The sequence below is a fragment of the Manis javanica genome, chromosome 15 (genome assembly GCF_040802235.1).
Source record: "Manis javanica isolate MJ-LG chromosome 15, MJ_LKY, whole genome shotgun sequence".
Taxonomy (NCBI): Eukaryota; Metazoa; Chordata; class Mammalia; order Pholidota; family Manidae; genus Manis; species Manis javanica.
In genome coordinates, this window is record NC_133170.1 from 76,964,242 (window position 1) to 76,978,741 (window position 14,500).

Genomic DNA, 14,500 nt, shown 5'->3' on the forward strand with positions numbered 1-14,500 from the left:
TTTTAAATCCCCTTCTGGATCATTTTTGCCCTCCCATCGGCTGGGTAGCAGCGAGGGCCTAGAGTCCTGCTCTTCCTGCTCCAAATTGAATTACATCCATCAGCCTGGCACCAGCACTATTGTTCCCAAGGCCTTCCCAGCTTTAATTAGAATATTTTTATTTTCCCTAAGAGAGGAAGAACAGCCAATCTCAGCTTCAATAAGCTTGCCAGGGGCCAGAACCTGGAACTGCAGGGCTTGTGGGCTATCAGATGGAGCTGCCCGCAGGGCAGGGCGTGAGGGGATATGACTCTGTGCTTGCGTGGGGGGCCCCCCGCCTTCTCTCACCCTCAGTGAGCGGGCGTGATGCTAAAAATGGTGAAGAGGAAGCCCAGCAGGAAATGACTTTGTAGAGGACACATACATGCACGCACGCACCCAAGCGCACACACGCTCTCCGTAAGGCCTGAGGAACAAGGGAGTCATCTCATCTGCACATGTGCTGAAGTTCAAGTGCAACTACAACAGAGGGACCCGTGTGGAGAGGCTGGGAGGCGAACGTAACAGTTTACCATCCCCTCCCCCACCACCCCCAGTGGGAGCAAAGTAGTGCAGTGGTAAGAGCAGCATTGCCCAAAAGAAATACAATTTACACTTCATATGTGATTTTAAATTTCTAGTAGCCAGGTTAGAAAAAAGTAAAAAGAAACAGGTGAAATAAATCTTAACCATCTCTTTTATAGAACCCAGTACATCCAAATATTATCAGGTCAATGTGCAATCTGAAAATGTGCAAAACTATGAAAAATTATTGACGAGCTATTTCAAACAGTCTTCAATATCTGGGGTGTATTTTACACTCACAGCACATGTCAATTCAGACTGGACTGTCTCCGTGCTCAGGAGCCACGTGTGGCCGCAGTCCTGGAGGGCAGAGGGTTTGCATTGTGGAGAATGTTCCTCTGGGCTCAACCCTGCACTGGTATCTGTTGAATGGCATCATCTTGGACAAGTTGCAAATCTCTCTTCCCTCACCTCCTTTGTCTGTGGGAAATGTGATGATATAACATCCATCTCACAGGCTGCTATCAGCGTTAAAGGAGGTAATTGACACAAACCCCTTTGTAGAGGGTCTGCACATAGTAGGTACTGGCGTGTCAGCTATTCAATGACTGCTGCCATAGGATGAGTTACTACACAGGGTGCGTGGCAAGCCAGGCCTTTTGCTGGTTGCCATACACTCTTCATCTCTGTTAAGCCCCATCACTGATACAAACTATTAACATCTATATTTTACAGACTCAGAAACTGAAGCTCAGAGATAAGCTGAGTAACTCCCACTGGCCGCAGGATGAAGCCCTCAAATAGCTGATTAGAGGCTCGATCATCTGTCCTCTCCCCCCTTGGAGAGCTGGGCAGCAGAATGGCTGAGTACAGATCCCAGACCCAGCTGACCTGGGTTCAGATCTCGTCTCCACCGCTTACCATTTGTGTGATTCTAGGTGGCTAAATTCCCACTCTGAGCCTCAATTTCATCATCTGTGAAATGGGGGCAGATGGACCACATTCTCTTTCCACATTACAGGTCTTTGCCAAACCTGTTTCTTATACCTGCATTACGTCCCTTCCTTTTTTTGTTCTTTCCTACTTTTGCTGCCCCTTTCTCTAGGAAATCTGGATACAGTCCCTCCAGGGCATCCACTGTCCCCACTCCCACCTCCCCATGTGGCTCTGGGATGTGTGTTTCTCTGTCCCCAGATGAAGGCTTCATCAGGACAGGATGGCGGCTGTCATGTCCATCTCTACTCCAGCCTCACGGTTAGGGAGAACTCTCAGGAGCCCGTGTGACTTGGACCAAGATCTTCCCAGCTGTGGATAAACGAAGGTTCCTGTGGCCAGGACTCTCACCTGGTCCTGGTTGGCTTGCTCACTACACACGTGTGGACAATACGTTGTTACTGACTCTCTATAAAGAGCCCCGCCCAGTGCTCCGGGCAAGACAGTGGCATGGCTGCAGGGCTGCAGGAGAGCAGAGGCCGGGGACTGAGACGGCTGCAGGGGTAGAGAGGCCCAGAGGCAGTGACCAGCTTGCTGCATGCAGACTCGCTCTGAGTGGACAGGATTCTAGTGATCGACCTGCCACGGTGGGAATGAAGTTGGATATAAACCCTTTCAGCCCAAGAACATATATTGTCATTTTTTTGGTCTCATTGAAACCATAGTGAACTTTCCTGGGGCTGAAACCCAGTGGTAAGACACCAATCCATGGAAGAGGTGGCAACCATCCATTCATTGCTCAGTTCAGCCTTGCTGTTGGTTTGTGGCACAATTCAGTCATTTTCTAGCTGGGTAACGGTGAGTCAATGCACCTCTTTATGTATTCTTTTCCCCATATGCTATCAAGACATAATCAACACATGTAAAATACCCAAATCTTAATTCTAGAGCTTGACTGATTTTTCCCAATGCAACACTCTTGTATCACCCAGATGAAATGATATACAACCACTGCAGAAGCTTCCCTGAGCCCCTATGCTCTCAGTACCTTTCCCCCCAGAGGGAACACTGTTCTGATTTCTGTCACTGGAGGTAACTGCCTGCCCTTGAACTTCAGGCACGTGAACTCCTGTAGTGTTTACTATTTTGTGCCCAGCTTCTTTCACTCAGACCGATTTCGGTGAGACTGCTCCGTGCCGGTCAAACATCAGTAGTTCAAGCCTTGTCATTGCTGAGTGATATTCTCTTGTATGGATACATAATTTTAAAAAATTCCTTCTCCTGTTTGTGGGCATTTGGGTTTTTCCCTGTACATGTCTTCTTGTTTTCACTTCTCTTTGGTAAATACCTGAGTAGAATTGGTCCTACGATTATTAGACTATGTATTTCTTTATTAGAAACTGACAAACAGATTCCCAAAGTGCTTGCATCCCAAAGAAGCTTGTCTTCTCTGCTGTAACTTGGGGGTAGTGTGTGTCCCTCTGTCATGGAGGATCGTGAGAAGGAAGCCGGGTACCTGCACACTTAGGTATAAACATTGTTTTTGCATTACTTCTGCTCTCGGGTGAGTTGCACCAGTGGTTGGTGGAGACAAAGACTCAGTTCCACAGTCAGGGCGTCATGGTCCCTGCATGTCAGCACAGAGCAGGAGGTGGTTCACCTTGGAGGTGTCCTTCCTCGCTGACTCCGCAGGGGGATTTCATTATCTCCCAGCTCTGCAAGGCAATTCAAATATCTGCAACTATTTGCACATCTTCTAAGTCAGAGAGGCCAGAAGACAGACAGTCCCCACAGAACACCCCTGCCGCCACCTTGCAGAGGGACCTCCACCGGTGTTCCTGCGCAGTGTAAGCCTTCTTCCCCCCTGGGTTAATGTGGCTGGGAAGGAACATTCTAAACGGAACTCACAGCCTGTTCCTTGAGTCCTGCAGAGGTGGCATTCTTTAGGCTGCTGTAATTAAAGCTCTGCCACAGCCTCACTAGAAACAACTGTTCCCTGGGAATTTGGATTCAGTTGTCGAAATGGCTCCATTTTGAAACTCTGCATATAAAATCCAAGCCCTGAGTGGTGTCATTTTGAAGGTGTGTCTCTATGGGTTTCTCCTTTGTGGAATTTTCCATCTATCTCTTTTTGTATAGATTTCAAAAGGCCCACTGGCTCAGAGGCAGACGGACATTGGTTCAACTCCTGGCTCAGCCACATACTATCTGGGTGGCTCTTAACAATTCAATGCCTCTCTCTGAGCCTCCGTTTCCCCACCTGAGAGGCAGAATTATTATGAATTCTGTGGCTGAGACCACAATGTCCACCATTTTCCCAGTAGCCTTGTAGCTGGACTCATGGTCACCTGGAGTGACCACTTCATTTCCCATCACACCCTGCTGCTAGAGGTAGTCATGTGACAAATTCTGTCCAGGAATATGTGAACATAAATGTCATGTGCAACCATTTGGAGGACCCTACAAGAGAAAAGTGGGTCTGTCTTTGTTCCTTCTTCCTTGGCTTGCTGGCTGGAATATGACTGTGATGCAGAAGCTCGAGCAGTGATGTTGGACCATGAGGAGGAAGCCACATGCTAGAGATGATAAAGCCTTAAAAATGAAGGAATTCTAGTCATTGGCACATGTTCTAGACCAACTGTTTTTGATCTCATTTAACATGAGAGAGAAATAAACTTCTTTCTTCCTTAAGCCATGGTTATTTTATTTCTTGTCCTTGAAAGCCATCTGAATCCTAATTGCCACCTGCCGTTGGGATTAAATGAGCTAATTGCTATGAAGATATTAGCACAGGGCCCAGCTAGTAATCACTCAGGATGTTATAGGCATTTGTATTATTTTAAAGGCATGAACGAAAGAGAGGGGTAGCTTGTGGTTGGGCAACCTAGTGTGTCATTTCTGAATTCTGATTTAGGTGAAAGAAAAAAAATCTAAACAGAGCTCCCTGAGCTGATGTGTGTGTGTGCTCCTAGGGCACATACTTCTACCAGCACCTTATGGGTGTTTGGGGTGGAGAGGGGCCTGTTAATTCCCAGTCTTTGGTTAGGGTAGAGCTGGCTCCCACCTTCAAGCGACACCCCCTGTTCCCACATCTGGCATCCCATGTTTTCATTTCTGACCACCCAATGTGTAGCTATGGCCTGGAGGCCAGGGGCTATGCTATATTTCCTCATCTTTTCCCCAGCGCATGGAGCCCTCCATTGATGATATTGGCCCAAATGATCCTTTATTGCTTTTTTAAGGAGGAATTAATGCTCTCCCGGCACAGCTCTGCAGGAGGCTGGGGCAGGACAAGGAACCAGCCACCCCAGCTCTGATTCCTTAAAAGCAGAATCTGAAAACAAGTGCCTGACAGGATCTGGCACAGTCCATGCTCTGGACCTTTGTCCCTGCTGTTCCTGCCGGCTGGGGTGCTTCCTTGGTCCCCATCACAGGGACAAGATTATTATGCATTGAGCCCCTGCTCCATGGTAGGCTTGATGCTCAACTCCTTCCCCATGCTCTCATTTAATTCTGATGCCAGGGCTGGTATCGTGGCCATTTTACAGGTGTGGAAGCAAAGAGATCAAAGAACTTGCCCAGCATCACATGCTAGGCTCTGGGCCAGCCACCATCCCTCCTTCCCAGAGGGGCCCCTTCCCTCTGGAGCCCTCTCCCCTGATGGTGCTCCGAGTGGGTGCTAAAGGCATATATACTCATGGAGTCCCTGAAATAGACACATAGTCATCATCGCATGAGGTGGGAATCAAACAGGGCTGGCCTCAGAATCCCTCTACTGATTCTTAGTAAACAAAGATTTTCCTTCCGAACAGAAAATTCTCTATTGTTTCTAGCTTTTGTGCTCTTCTGAAACATGCAACTGATACTAAAAGATGTAGAGAAAACTGTGCATTTTGCACCCGGAGATTTACGTGTATGATGGTATATTGAGCCCCTCTGTGGGTCAGCCTGACCAGCGCAGACTCATCTCTGCTCCCAGACACAGGGATGGCACCAGGACACAGATCCTGCCTGTTTTTTACACAAAGACACACGACACACATTTTTTTAAAAAAAGAATGGGGCCATCCTATAAAATTGTCACAATTTTTCTCTAATGTTTTTCTACTCCCTTCCCAGAAAATGGAACTCACAGAGTGTGGACTCCCCGGGGCCTTCTGAAAGCAAATGGCTTTGTGTTCAGACAACCCAGGTGAGAACCATATTCCCCCAGGGAACGGCCCAAACAAGTTGCCTACCCTGTCTGCTCCTCTTTCCCCATCTATAAGATATACAAACAATACATCTCCCCCATATTCTGTTGTTGAAGGGTAAATGAGATAACACATTCTGCTTGTGATCATTTCTGAAAAGCCAAAGGTTCAATACTTAGGTGTAATCATGTACAGGTCCTAAAAGCTATTCAGCATCTTCTCCCATTTCAGAACTATGGTGGCTGCTTAGAGTCTCATTGTCCTCATTTGCACAATGAAGGGGGTTGATTAGATCATGTAAAAAACTCCACAGAGCAGAATGGGTCAGAAGACCCTGGGTTTGAGTCTTGGCTCTGCCACTTATTAACTATGTGCCCTTGAGCAAGTGGCTTCACCTCTCTGAGCCTCAGCTTCACCACCTGTAAAATGGGTACCTAATAGTACCTATCCCATAGGACATTGTAAGAGATATGAGATAATTCATGAGAACCTCTTAGCATTTTGTTTGGCAGTACCCACCAGCCACTGTCACTGCTGTGGGTGTGAATACTGATGATGGTCACAATACCAACAGCACCAGTAACAACAGGACAACAGGAGAACACATCTCCATGTTCTGATAACTGGTAAACCTATAATGACTGTAGTGGCATGATTAACTGCTTGCTTGCTTGCCTTTCATTTCTGCCCCTGCATTTTGCCCCTGCTACCTAGAGGAGGCAGTAAATGAGTCATGGGCTTGTGGTCTGAGCAATGAACACTAAAATATTTTTTCATTAAAAAACCCTCTGCTGCCCTCTATCTATGAGTTTCAAACCACGAATCTTGTTGGATTTCTTTTCTGTGCTCACCCCATCCTGGCCCCATGCCAACTTTTTAAAAAGGCTGATGAGTTGAACTACATATTTTCCTTAGCAAGTGCCAGTTTTCTATCTAACCTGACAGGTTTAGCTTGCTTCCCATTCATACTTTAATGCAGGTGCTAGTTTTTCATTGTTTGCTGTGAATCTGGGCCCTACTGTAATGGGACAGTAGATCTCACTTTTATGGAGTAGCTGTGTGTCTGGCTGCAGACTGACTTGTCCCTAAATCATTCACTCACACTGGATTCTGTTTTTTAGTATTAATATGTATTGATACAGACAACAGATATTTATTGAGCACCTATTTAGGGAACTTACACTGTATTTGGCTAGAATAAAAAATTGTTCTCCTGAAGCTTTCAGTCCATAGGGGAAGGCAGATATTGAACAACTAATTACACAGATAATGAATTAAAATAAAATGTCATAAATTACTATATTATATTACAGTATACTATATTATACAAACATATACCCACAGAGAAATAAGTATGGGAGGAGAGAGATGAAAATGTGAATGGTGATTTTCTTTGGAGGTGTATTATCTCAGTTGCAAGAGTCAAAAACTCAAGTATTTAAATAGGAAAGGGAATTTGTCTCATGTATTAAGTTGGATGATATGAAATGGTTATTTTTAGGTAAAAAATTATCAAATACTGGCAATTGTATATGGTTCAACTTAGTAACTAAAAGGCCTATTAAAGTACAAGCTTCAGGTGTGGTTGGATCCAGGTGCTCAATCAGAAATCTCTCTCTCCACATGGCTCAGCTCTTCTTTCCTCTGTGGAATTAGCTTTATTCTCAGGCAAGCTCTTCACAGACTGGGGCAAGAATGGCTACCTGCTCTCAAGCTTCTTTGCAGCTTAATGGGGAGAAAAGGCCTCTTTTATCAATGACTCCAGGGAAAATTCTGGGCAGAGCTCTTATTGGCTGGGCTTGGATATGCTCACTTCCATGAACCAATGACTATGACCAGGGCTAGAATGCTCTGAATGGCCATTTCTGGGCCACATGGTCCTCCCCCCACCAGATTGGCGTGGAGTCAGCCCCTCATTTGCTGGGTGGGGATTGAGGCATGTATAGTTCCTCTGAGCAAAATCCCAGAGTACTGCCACTAGATGTAATGGGAAGAAATGGCTGCCTCGGGGAGATGTCGGCCACTTCCTTCCTTCCTTCCTTCCTCCTCCCCCGCTTCCCTCGCTTCCCTCCCTCCCTTTCTCCCTTTCTTTTCCTTTCTTTCTTTCCTTTCTGTATTTCCTAAATTTCTATGATGAGCATGAATCACTTGCAGAAAAGACATTTTGAAAAAGAAACCCAAAGGTATTGAGAATGGAATTCAGACATGACCATGGCCTGGCTTTATTCCAGGCTGATAATGGCTTTCTGTGTTATCCCTCCAGGTACGATTTTGCATTTTAACCAGAGTCAAAACTCTGTGACTCCAAGGAGAGCATAATGAAGGAATTTAGGGCAATGAGCAAACCTCTGAGGCCCCAAGTCCATTGTCTGCCTTTACTGAGAGAATATTGCCATAAAATCCAGTTGACCTTGAAAAGCTTTTGTGAGGACTACGTCAGCATCTCTGAAGTGGCATTGAGCCCTGGCACTCAGTTTCCTCACCTGCCAAGTGGGGACAACAGTTTCTTCTTTACAGGAGTGCCGTGAGATGAATGAACTAATACAGGTAAGCACAAGCCTTAAACAAGGGTCACCCCATTCCTTTCCTTCTGTGAGACCCTCATTCTGGGCAGGCCTTGCAGGGAATGCCAACCACACAGTTTAGGGCAAAGCAAAGCTGAATTCAAAGCATCTCTGCCACTTACTAGTGATGAGGCCTCAGGCGGGACATGTAACCTCACTGCATCCGAGTTCCCTCACCTGAAAAACAGGCATATCACCCTCCACGTAGAGTTGAGAGGATCTAACAGGGTAACATTTTGATAAAACAGCTTAATGCTTAATGGACACTCAATAAATTTGCTCTCATTTTCTTTCTGGTGATTTTTGACCCAATTTTTTCCCAGAAGCATCAACAGAAATTACATCCATGTAAAGACTGTCTTTTATAAATATGTTTATATGGGTCACACACACATAATAATGAATCACATTATTATGATCATTAATGCAATGTAGAGATGGCAAATTCATGTGGACAGCAAGTTCCTGGACTTTGATTTTTAATATGTTGTTTTAGTTTTTCTATTTAAAAGAGATAATATATCTAGCTCTTCTAAAATACTAAATTACGAAAGGTGTTCACTTACAAAATTTTCTTAACCATGACTTGGGGCTGGTATTTCACCATGATTTTTCTGTCCATCCATTCATCCTTCCTTTCCTTTCTTCCTTCCTTTTATAACGCTTCTCTTCTTTCTTCTTTCCTACCTGCCATCCTCCCACCCATCCATCCATTCATCCAGCCATCTATCCATCTTTTATTAATCACCTATTCATCGATCCATCCATCTCTATCCATCCATCCATATAGCCATCTGTCTATTTATCCATCCATCCATCCATCCATCCATCCATCCATCAAACATATAATGGCTGCTGCATTCCAGGCCCTTGTTCTGGATGCCAGCCACACAGTGACAGACAAGACAAACGTGGCTCCTGACCTCATGGAATTTTAGATTCTTGGGAAGTGGAACATGACTGAACAAGCTGAGGCTGAGCTCTGGGATATGCTCAGCTTGGTACCTGGGTGGGGAGATCCTTCCTGATCAGGGGAGGGGTGTGTGAAGGAGTGTGGCCGCGCAGCACCACTGCCGCGTCAGAACTGTCTTCACGGCAGCCGGCAGGGCCCTGTCGGCACCCAGCCTGCACACTCGGCTGTGAATCCGCTCCCTGTGGGTGTCTTGCTCCACACACCACTCACGAAGGGTCAGCATGGGGTGAGGGCTTTTCAGAGAAAGATGGTGGATGTCCTGCGTGTAGGGATCTTGAGGACTCAACTGGAATGTAAATGTGATGTCACGTTTTTGCCCCCCAGTTTAAGATTGGGTTTATACCTACTTTGGGTAAATGCTCACCCTCCTTTGTTCAGCTTCTGCCAGTCTGAGTGGGGTTTTGTTATAGCCAAAATGTCCTTGACCTCAGCCCATGACGATTATTTTGCTTAATTTTTGCAGTCACCCTGGGAGGCTGTATGTATTACTGACACCACTTTAGAGATGAGGCAATACATCATGAGACAGGTGAAGTGGTTTGCCTTGAGTCAGAGAGTTGGAAAAACTGAGAGATGAGATTTGTACCCATAGTCCTCAGCTGGCCTTAGAGTTGAAAGGAGGAATCCCAGCAGCATAAACGGCACGTGCCATGGCTTGGAGAGAGTCTCAGGGCGCTGCCTGCATTTCTGCTTAGGGAGGAGATGTAGCAGGTGGAATAGGTGCACATACCCGATCGCCGCTCTCCTGGAACATCTCAGACCCTCATGTCCTAGACAACACAGTCAATGGAACGTTGTTCTGCATGAAATCGTCATGAGCGCTCCCTACCCCAGCTGTGGTCCCATGGGTTGACAGCTTTCGTGACAGCCTGGACCAGGGAGCTTTTTCGGAAAACAGATTACATCAGGGGACTTTTTCGGCAAACAGATTACATCATTACCCTGAGAGAAGCTTGAGTTGTGAGGATGACAGTTTTATGGCCTGTAGGTCCCCATCACTGGGGCCATCTGGACTTTTAAAGCTTGGTAATGCAACATCGTAAAAAACCCCCTGCGTGATACACACAGCACGCTGAGATTTGGAACCCAGGGTTTGCTGTTGGTGAGGCAGCCTGATGGGGACTCAGTGTCATAAGACTTTTAGGCAGGGTGATTTGCTGTGTGACCCTGGGCAGATGTCTCTCCTTCTCTGTGCTTCTTTTCCTCCTTAAAGTGCCTGATTCACTCAACTCATAGGGAGGCTTGGAACTGGAAATTGTACACATGATCTGTGTTAAACCACCCCAACCCCCTTCTTTCAAGATCCCAGAGCTCTCCACCATCCTGCCATCCCCACTTATGGAAACACTGGCTCACAAATGGCTGGTATGTGGTGTGTGCCCAGAGCGAGGGGATGCTTGTCATAGAGCTCCATCTTAGAGCCATAGATGATCTGCTCAGTGGGGAAATGCAGATGTGCACATGGCTGCAGAAATGCTGGTATGCACCAGAGGCCTGTGCTGGAAGGAGGAATCCTGGCAGCATGGATGTTCCTAAAGGCCAGGTCTTCCCTCCATCGTGATGCAGGCTTCCCCACCTCCAGTCCAGGTTTTAAGTACCTGACCTGAGACGTTGCTTTTAGGCTGAACTGATAAGCCATCTGCTTTCAAGTGGTCACCAGTCAAGACAGAAAGAGAGTCCAGGGACATTTCCAGGGGTAGCGTGCAGGGGATTTTGGAGGTTTTCATCTGAGCCCTAGAGCTCAGTGAAGGGAGGGAAACAAAGAAAAATGGTGACAGACGAGTTTACATCATGCAGCTCATGAGGTTCTATGCATCATCCCCACAGAGCAAGCAGATGAAAAAATTATAATATGTAATTAGGAAATGTGGACACATGGCCACTCTCATGTCTTAGAGTATAAATTGGTTCATGTAGGGAAATCTTGCAGTATATATTAAAAACCCTGAAATGCCCATACTCTTTTATCCAACTATTTCACTACCAGGTATTTATCCTAAAGCAAAAATTAGACAAGTGTAAATATATATGTTCATTACAGGGTCAGTTATAATAGTGCAAGCTTGAAAATAACCCAAATGTCCAACTAATGAGACTGAGTGAATTACACTTGAACCCCACACTAGAATATATGCAGCTATTTTTTTTATGGGTATGATATCCTTTTCTAGTCATTAAATGATAAGGTTATTTCTATTTTAAAAACTGGAATAAAATGATGTCAGAAAACTAGTCTGACATTCACCGAATTGTTTCTTATTTTTCTCCATCCCTGTGTTTTTCCCTTCTGAGTAGGTACTTCCTGTTCAGTTTTCTGGACATCATTTTGCATTAAGTTCCCAGGTTTTCCCTGGAGTTCTAAGCCCTGCTGGAAGCAAATGCTGTGTTTTCTGATGCCCTTTTGGGTTGTGTTTTGTTGTCTGCCTGGTACTAAGGTGAGATGTACTTGTGACTTACACCCCTGAACTCGGCTAGATCTGTGTCCGATTTGTCTTTGGTCCTCAGGGAATGGGTGATGGTGGGGAAGGAATGAAGTGACGCCTCGTGAAGTCTCTAGCATCAGAGAGGAGTCTGGAGGAGGCACTGCAGTGTCTATAGAAATGCATCGGTCTCACTTGACGTTCTGGATGCTGCGGCCTTGTACTCATTCTGTGTCCTCATCAAGGTCCGCACCACTCCTGCTCACTTGCAGCAGATACCTTCCTAATGCCAGGTCTTGAGCTGGAAGAAATAGTCACTGTGGTGGTCCTAAGTCCAGAGAGCAGGTATGAGAGGCTCAGAGGTGTTCCTGGTAAGTGGGAGAAGCCACTCTCCATTTGTCTTAATAAAATTCTTGAATCTAGGTTGAGAAGTCACCTCCCATGCCTACTCCCCCTTGCAAATTCCCACAGAGCTCCAGGGAAATCCACGGAAGTTTTCAGAGAAGCAAATGTGGCATCTCAGGATCAGAGAGCATGTGTCCCTTCTTCTCCAGCTAGAAGAGCAGACAGAGGTACAAGGTACCCTGTCTAGGTTAGCTCGGGACTGATCTCCGGGGTCACTATCCTTGGGGAGAGACGTGATTTCTCTCTCCAAACACCATAGTTAATTCTTACGCATCAGAAGCAATTCCTAAATCCATTGCTGCATCTTTTTCAATTGTACTCATGTTTTCCCCCTTATTATTACAAAAGCAATACCCCTTGACTATAGAAACTTAAGAAAACACAGATAAGTAAAAAGATGGAAAATTTTAAAGCATAATCCTATTACCCAGAGACAACATCCTATTTTGTTTTCTCTGCATGTTTATAGACAGGGAAGTATTTGTATTTCATGTAACCCAAACATCCCCAGATTGTATATACAGTCTTTAGTGCTTTTTAGTCACTAAAAATATATTATTAATGTCTTTTTGTGTCGTCAAGTACCTGTTGACATGTTTTTAATGCCTGGATGGTCTTTCCTGCACCAAGAGGAACCCCCAGAGCAATGTGTGCTCTACATAAGGCACCCCACCCTCTGCTCCAGCCACCACTGGCAGGAGTGCGGAGGGAGCCTCAGCACTCTGGATGCACCTGGTAAAGACCCAACTCCTTGCTGTTGTCCACCCCTTGCCCCCCCAACCAAATGCTTCCAGCCACACCTCCACTTTGCCATGAGACCCTCCAAGATCATTTTACTTTACCTTTACCTGTTTTCACATTGGCTGGTCCATGTAGCCTTAGTCATCCCTCATGCCTGACTCTGATCCCAAAGGACTCTGGGTAGTGAAGCAAACCCCGCCCCCCACCCCCACCCCCGCACAGTGGCATTGCCTGATGACCTGCTTTATGTTCTTCGTACTCCCCTCTCCATCTGCATATATGTTTTTGTGTAATATGAGAGTGTATATGTGCCTATATGATGTATAGGTATATATCTTTCTTCAAACACTAGGATATAAGCCCCATGCGGGCAGGAGTTTTTGGCTGCTCTGTTTCATTCTGTATCTCCAGTACCAAAAACAGTGCCAAGGACACACTAAGTGCTACGTGTATACATTGAATGCATGCGTGGATGACTTCACTATCATAAAAAATGCTACCATAAACATCCTTATAGCAAATCATTGCACTCATTTAGAATTTCCTTTTGATAAACTTTCAGAATTTGCTGGGTCAAAAGATAAAAGATTGGCAAACTTTTTCCCTTTTTGTTCTTAAAGGCATTTGGGCCATGGATGGGCAAACTTCAACATGAAGTGTATAAAAGGCTTATTTATTCACACCCTCAACAATACTAAATATTAGCACTTAAAACTAAAACGTAGCGTATATTTAGATAGTATATATCTAAAAACAGTACACATAGGTGTACTGACATCTGTTTCTTTGCTTTGTCAGCTGAGAGAGTCTAGAAGTAATGATACCCCAATAGCTACAAGAACACCTAATGCCCAGATCTTGGTTTATAATGTCATTCTCCAATAAAAGGAACCAGGGATCATTAGAGAAATATCTGACTCATGATTGAGGCAGTAAATATACAAGGTGAGCCTGGAGCATACTCTATTGTCAAACTGTAAGAATGTGCTCCAAAAACAGAATTGATGGGAGTATGTCAAAGGGGGCAGGAGTCAACTGAAAGAGCTCCCAGTGGCCAAAGCCTAGAGCAATTTGAACAAGATAAAGAAGTACTGGCTTGTAACTCAAAGTATGAAATAAATAACCATGAGTCCATGCTGATATAAATACGTGATTGAATAACTTAAGAAATGGGGGAAGAGGAAAATCTCCCCTGCAGAAGAATTTGAAACAATTTGTATAAATACTCTGCCCTTAAGGAGAGTGAGTATGAATGCCCCACTCTTTAGGGGTGGGCTCTGCGTGTAATTCCCTGCAAAGTGTACCGTGTGGAAAGGCGGGAAAAAGAGTAACTCGACAGTGGAGAAACCTGGCAAACACTATCTCAGCCAGGTGACCAAGGCTAAGATCAACAGTTATATGTATTCTTCATAAGATGTGATGAAAAATCACATTTTATCTCTCTGGCCTTCCTCTCCAAAACCTGTAACTCCAGTCAGTTCATAAAAAAAAAAAAAAAAAAAAAAAGGACAAATACCAATAGAAACAGTCTATAAAACAGCTGACCAGACTCCTCAAAACTGTCAAGGTCATCAGAAAGGAGGAAAGACTGTGAACCCCAAGACATGACAACTGTATGTGATATGCTATCTCAGATGGGATTCTGAAACCAAAAAAGGACATTAGGTAAAAACGGAGAAAATTTGAGTAGAATATGGGCTCTCATTAATAATAATGTATTGATATTGG